The sequence below is a fragment of the Micropterus dolomieu genome, linkage group LG12 (genome assembly GCF_021292245.1).
Source record: "Micropterus dolomieu isolate WLL.071019.BEF.003 ecotype Adirondacks linkage group LG12, ASM2129224v1, whole genome shotgun sequence".
Lineage (NCBI taxonomy): Eukaryota > Metazoa > Chordata > Actinopteri > Centrarchiformes > Centrarchidae > Micropterus > Micropterus dolomieu.
The window spans coordinates 5,655,945-5,663,289 of NC_060161.1; the positions used below are offsets into that span (position 1 = coordinate 5,655,945).

Consider the following 7,345-nt stretch of genomic DNA (forward strand, 5'->3'; position numbering starts at 1 on the left):
CCAACTACCAGAATTACAGCAACATCCCCTCCAACTACCAGAATTACAGCAAAATCCCCTCCAACTACCAGAATTACAGCAACATCCCCTCCAACTACCAGGATTACAGCAACATCCCCTCCAACTACCAGAATTACAGCAACATCCCCTCCAACTACCAGAATTACAGCAACATCCCCTCCAACTACCAGAATTACAGCAACATCCCCTCCAACTACCAGAATTACAGCAGCATCACCTCCAACTACCAGAATTACAGCAGCATCACCTCCAACTACCAGAATTACAGCAAAATCCCCTCCAACTACCAGAATTACAGCAACATCCCCTCCAACTACCAGAATTACAGCAACATCCCCTCCAACTACCAGAATTACAGCAACATCCCCTCCAACTACCAGAATTACAGCAACATCCCCTCCAACTACCAGAATTACAGCAACATCCCCTCCAACTACCAGTGTCACTAAATCAAACCTTTCAGTGTAATTGTATAAATATTAACTCTGAACTTCTTACTCATAACTCTGATCCTGGGTTTGTTAATGTCAAACACATCAGGTAATCAGGAAACAGGAACAAAGCTAGACAAGGACACCAGGCAGAAGATTACAAAATAAAACAGGAAGTAAAGTACATGGGTACACACAAGGACAGCTCTAGCAAAGTAAAACACAAAACATGGACAGAGACCGGACCACACAGGAGACAGGACTACACTAAGGGGGCTTTCACACCCGAAAGTCTGCACCAAGGTCCGAACCAAAGTTCATGTTTCAATAGGCCTACATTTTGATCCATTCGGTTAGTTTTGGTTTGGTTTCACACTGCAAATCTGCAACCGCATTAAAGAACTTTACATGACAGACCTGCATCCTGTCATCATCATCTATGTGGGCTGCTCTTCTCCTATACTTGACATTGGTTCATTAAACAGTTCAGCGGGTATCTGACAAGAATGAATGAATAAAAAATAAACATATTTGCCTCTATATTGTTATTTTTCTGGCATTACTACCTGCAGCACCAACTCTACTGAAGGCTAGTTCAAATTCGCAATTAAACGTCCTTTTTGTGCGAACATAATAAAGTCGCCGACAGGAAAGGAGGAGAAGACAGCAAGCGATCCTTCAGCACCTCCGTTTCAGGAGAGACCAAAGAGATGAGGGGAAGTGTGCTTCTATAGTGGCCGTCTGTTCGAAAAGATGATCCATCACGAAAGGTTTATAATTGTGTCCTTCTTTCAATCCATTTCTCCGTGCATTTGTTTGTTTCTGGTTTACAAGGCAACCGCCAAACTTTCTGTAAATAGTCTGAATGTCCCAACCATCCAAAAAATGCTTTACACACCAGAAACGAACCGAACCATGGTTCAGTTTGATCCGGACCGAGACTACCTGTTTTCGTCGGACCAAATTTCGTCTGTTTGGTCCGGACTGCGGCCCGTGGGAGGTTTCACACGTGAATTTTTGGTTCGGACCAAACTGAAAAGTCCGAAAGTCCGGATCAAACGAGGCAGGTGTGAATGCCCACTAAAACATGGAGACATAAGACTAAGGACTAAGACACAGTTGTACACACACCAGGAAAAACATTAAACATGAACTAAAGCACAAGACTAAGAACAAAGGCAAAGAACTAAAACGCAGGACTAAGAACTATGACAGATACTAGGAAACTCAACCATGCGAATGAACAAGAGACCAGATTAAGCTACAAAACCCTAAACAAGATCAAATCAAGCTTACAGAACACAAAACCAAACCTATGAAAACAGACTAAACAGGAAAAACATGAACACCAACCCAAATCTTAACAGTTTATCATCTATAAAAACATATTGCTCTCTATTAACAACATAGTTAACAAAGCTACTTATAAACTTTACCATGATATCCATATCTATATACTTTTGAAAGCAAGATAGCATGGTTGACAGTGTAAAATGCTTTTGAAAGGTCTAAAAATATATCTATTGCACACCCATTATTATCCAAAGCTGTATATATTTTATCAGTAAGTTCTAAAAGTGCCAGATAAGTAAAATGATTTTCTGGAATCCATACTGATGATTATACAGAATACTGGATATGTTCAAGTGTTTCAGGATTCTCTTATAAACTAGTTTTTCCAATATCTTTGAAAAACAAGGAAATATTGAAATCGGACGATAGTTTGTAAAAGATCCTGGAAAAGCCATTTTCCAATCGTAAGGAGGGCTTTTTTCTTTCAAGTAACTGATTAATAATTTTCCATGTAACGTTGATATTACTGTCGGCATTTGTAAACTGTTCACTGAATGTATTTATTTTCGTAAGATTTATAAAACAGCTAAGTTTAAAGGAGTTGGTGAGATCTATTTTCTGTATATTTTGTTTTTTATTTTTGACTTTTTCAACCCAGTAGAAAACCATGGATTTAGATTTCTTTCCAGTGTCAGCAGAACAAGTAACCAGCGGAAAACATTTTGTGAAAATTGAATTAAATAGCTCCATAAATGCTTGGCAAGCTCAGTTCACAGCACTCTCTTTATCTACCTTTTCAAAGGAAACCTTCTCCATCTTTTCTTTAAATTTTGATCTGTTACTTAGATGGAAATTTCTATAAGTGACTACAGAGTTTTTTTCTTTGTGTCCATCTAATTGAACAATTTGAAAGATTGGAGAATGATATATACACTAAAGGATTATTAGGAACACCTGTTCAATTTCTCATTAATGCAATTATCTAATCAACCAATCACATGGCAGTTGCTTCAATGCATTTAGGGGTGTGGTCCTGGTCCTGGTCAAAATGCCTTGTTGATGCTAGAGGTCAGAGGAGAATGGGCTGACCGATTCAAGCTGATAGAAGAGCAACTTTGACTAAAATAACCACTCGTTACAACCGAGGTATGCAGCAAAGCATTTGTGAAGCCACAACACGCACAACCTTGAGGCGGATGGGCTACAACAGCAGAAGACCCCACCGGGTACCACTCATCTCCACTACAAATAGGAAAAAGAGGCTACAATTTGCAAGAGCTCACCAAAATTGGACAGTTGAAGACTGGAAAAATGTTGCCTGGTCTGATGAGTCTCGATTTCTGTTGAGACATTCAGATGGTAGAGTCAGAATTTGGCGTAAACAGAATGAGAACATGGATCCATCATGCCTTGTTACCACTGTGCAGGCTGCTGGTGGAGGTGTAATGGTGTGGGGGATGTTTTCTTTGTTGATGTTTCTTTCTACTTTGGGCCCCTTAGTGCTCATCTCCATCAACTGCAAGATGCTATCCTATCAATATGGGCCAACATTTCTAAAGAATGCTTTCAGCACCTTGTTGAATCAATGCCACGTAGAATTAAGGCAGTTCTGAAGGCGAAAGGGGGTCAAACACAGTATTAGTATGGTGTTCCTAATAATCCTTTAGGTGAGTGTATATGTGAATACAATTCCTCATTTTGTTTCATTGTTGAAAGTATTATCAATTAGTGTAGCAGATTTGTCTGTTACTCTGGTAGGTTTACTAATAGAAAATCTTCTGTTGGAGAATGAGTTTCGCTTTTAAAATTGTTAATATTGCAATCCGAGAATATGGCATGTTTTGCATTCCTTATTTATAAGCTCCAAATGTTAATGAGACTTATTAAAACAAGTGTGGTTGATATATACTATGACCACATTTTTGTGATTTTTGTAAGCTGATCATAATTTTTAGGGTGACTGAATTCTTAAGCACAAAACAAACTGGAAATGATTCCAACAAGTAGAGGAATTGTGGTTCATTGTAGGATTCACAGGAGTATGAAATATTAGTAGCTGGAAAAAAGTTCAGGGTGAAAACGTTTAATATGACTATAATCAACTATGAATTTTTGTTTTTTAAAAAGACTGACAGAAATATTATAAATTCTTCATCATTAAGTGCATAGAGAGGAAATACTGAACATTTCCCCCCCGTAATTATACATCTTATTACATCTTGGGAGTGTTGGCTCAATAGACTAACATACCCAAGTAAATGAAGAACATCTCAATGCTATCACATCTAGTGCATCAAACACTGACAGCTAACAGGAAAATGTAAACCTCAACAGTCCATTAGAAACCACTTAATACATGAAGTTAAAGGCTCAGTCATTACAGATCTCAGTCATGACAGCTAAAGTTACATTTTTGCAGTAGTTCTTTATGTCGTGTTTAATTTAGAGCTTTTACTTTGAAAAGTTCTGAAAGAAATTCAAAAGAGTCTCTGGCATGCACCTCTGAAAAAGCAGTCAGAAAACGTGACATCAGATTCCCCTGAATGAGAAACGCAGGAATTTCCTCTGCCTGGAGTTACTGGGGAAATGAAAACTAGCTCCATAGCGGGATATGGACCAATCGCTGGGACGCACACACTCCTGCACGTGATTATTTTCTGCTTGATGTAAAACAATCTCTTCATGATGGGTTTGTTGAAAAGGTAGAGGGGAAAATAACCTAGCAGCTAGCAGGGACTGAACACCACCCCCTGAACAGGAGTCCTGTGCACTATGGACTGAGCTAAGGAGGAACACTAGAAAATGATGGATCATAAATAATCAATTGACTAATAACTTTTAACTAATTTGGCCTGATGCCAGACTTATTTGCTGACCTTTGGGCTACACATGAGTCCTCCATTTTCAAATTTCCCTTCTCTTACTTCTAATAAACCAGAAGACAACTCTGAGACTGTATGTTATTATTATTATTACTTCTTCCTCTTCTTCTTAGTACGTGTTTAACGTAGTGACGAGTGCCTACACTGCTGGAATTACATAAGAAGAAGAACCACCACCAAGTGATGAAACGCCCTCTGTAGAGCAGTTTGTCCATTTGGGCTACTGTAGAAACATTACAGTGCAACATGGCGACATCCATGTAAGAGAACTTGCGGTGTCTGTAGATATAAACGTCTCATTCTAAAGGTAAATATAAAGTTTATGTAAGGTCTTTATACACCACTGACAACATAGTTATGGATGTTATATTGTGATAGGCAGGTTTTTGGCCTAGTAAGGCCACGGTCGGTTGCAGCCTCTCAGTGAAGCTCCACCCCCCGTCTCTCTAGAAGCAGACACACACCTGTGCCTCTTTAGGAGTTGATTTATAGAGAACACTCAGGATCTCCCTGTAGGCATTGTGGTCCAGTGCGGCTAGACAGCAGGTATGTCTTGTAGGAGTTATGAGTCAAGGCTGACAATGTTTTTAACTTGTGAACATGTTTTAATCACAGTAATTTTAAGTCACCTGTTGTCCAGACCTCGTCAGCCGAATAGCCTGTCGTGCTAAAGGTTCACCACAGAGAAGGAAGTGGTTAACGCTGAGGTAAAAAGATATTGTCTAGTAGAGCTATGCAAGTTTACTAGTTTGTGTGCCTTTTGTTAGAATGATTCACATTGCAGTGGGCCTAAACATCCGATCCATAAACGAGGAGTCCGAGCTGGGTTGACTACTTACTGCATTGTTTGAGGTAAATATCATCTGTCAGGTATTTAGCAGGTATGTTTTTGTAGTATGTGTTAAACTACTGAACTAATTAAATTCTTGTAATTTTAGGGTTGTATAGCCACTGCTGTTTTGCCTGCCTGATCAACTGCTGCTATTCATGCTTGAATTTTAGTCTATTCTTATTAGATTTGTTACAGGTGGATGGGCCCCTGTGAATGTTTGCGCCAACTGCTAAGGTCTGCCAGGGGTGTGGCTGTTTTCTCTTTTTTGGCTGTACCATTTCCCTCAGCTTGTTGGCCATTTCTTGCCCTTTTTTAGTGTTCTGCCGGACGGACAGGGTGGTGGATTGTGGGAACTCCTTTCCCCTTGACTGCATGTGGTGGTGTGTATGACAGCATGCTTAACTCAGTTTTATTGTGTGGCGTTTGTGTGCGTCTTGCTGTGTCTCACTGGCTGCACACCAGTGAGAGTGGTGTTGTCCAGGCACCTGGGTGGCCCACAGGTAACCCCCCTGCAGGTCTGGCTCCTGTAGATGCTGAGGTGTTTTAACCGTGTGCTTTTATCCCTTAGCATTTCTGGCAGTATTGGCATCTACATCTTATTTAGTTTTATTGTTGTGCTTGTGCAGCAAATAAAATTGCCCAAAGCCTGATATTTTTTTAAATTAAATCTTCCTCCGGTCGAAACTCACATCTTTGAATTTTATTAATTGTGGGAAACCCATGGCAACTGGTAATTAAATATTTGAGAGATAAGATTTGAACCACTCCCTTTTTGCCTCGGTTACAATATTGTATTTCTGTCAGTAGATCCTCAGAAATGTTACACACCGACCCTTTAGAGGTTTGAGAAGCCGACAGTAAAACAGGAAGCAGCTGCAGGGGATCACTGACAGATGAATAAACTGTGCAGCACTTTGAGGCTGTCATCTAACAGCTGTCACACTCTGAACAGTGGGTTTTCCTTTTGAACATACTGGATGGTTGATGCTGTCTGCAGCTCTCTACGTCTTTAACCACGTGTTGAGGTAAGTTAGTGATTCAGAGCTGCTTCATGCTGCTCATCAGACTGTAGGATACTTACAGGAAACAAAGGACATGTCATCTTCCTGAATGAGGAATGTGGCCCGAGTCACATTTAGCAGAAAACTACAGCTTGTTGGGTTTATTAATGAGGTCAACTCCTGCCTGCATGTCCTCACTGCAGAGGTCAATAGTGACCTTACGTCCTCTTTTTGGTAGCCAAAACAATGCATCCAGCCGGGATTTCTAAACCACCCAAAATGTCCGGGATTTGGCTTTCTTGAGTCGGCACTCCTGTGTGGTTTTGCTTTGACCAGCACGATAACATTTTACTCTTTGGGGAACTGACAATGCAAAAACAATGTCGGACACCGTAGTTTTCTCTGGACCCCTGCCAAATCTGACCAGTGATGACATGTATAGCCGCATGTCGTCATTCCGCCGCTGGTTGTCGAGGTGGTGTCCAGCAAACGATGTGGGCTTTGTAGATCATTGGCAGACTTTCTGGGGAAGACCTGGTCTGATCCGGAGAGACGGCATCCATCCCACTTGGGAAGGAGCAGCTCTCATTTCTAGAAATCTGGCCAAGTTTATTAGTGGACCAAATCCACGACAACCAAGAGTTGAGACCAGGAGGCAGAGTCGCAGTCTAACACACTTCTCTGCCCTTCTTTTTCAGCAGTTACCCACCCAAAACCCTACGCAGAGTCTCAGTCTAACACACTTCTCTGCCCTTCTTTTTCAGCAGTTACCCACCCAAAACCCTACGCAGAGTCACAGTCTAACACACTTCTCTGCCCTTCTAATTCAGCAGTTACCCACCCAAAACCCTACGCAGAGTCGCAGTCTAACACACTTCTCTGCTC

The 7,345-nt window shown here is 40.9% G+C and overlaps 1 protein-coding gene across 4 annotated transcripts in view; it reads right to left on the reverse strand.

Moving 5' to 3' along the window:
* The window catches only part of LOC123980744 (synapse differentiation-inducing gene protein 1), a 51,938-nt gene that overhangs the window by 15,654 nt on the left and 28,939 nt on the right, over nt 1–7,345 (reverse strand). The window contains exon 1 of one of the 4 annotated variants that reach the window (XM_046065274.1): nt 3,029–3,066. The exons of 2 other annotated variants lie outside the window; for them this stretch is intronic. The gene's annotated coding sequence lies outside the window, so the exon portion shown is untranslated. Of the gene's footprint in view, nt 1–3,028; nt 3,067–7,345 lie in introns of those variants that run through there. One more of the 4 variants, XM_046065278.1, reaches the window with a different exon arrangement.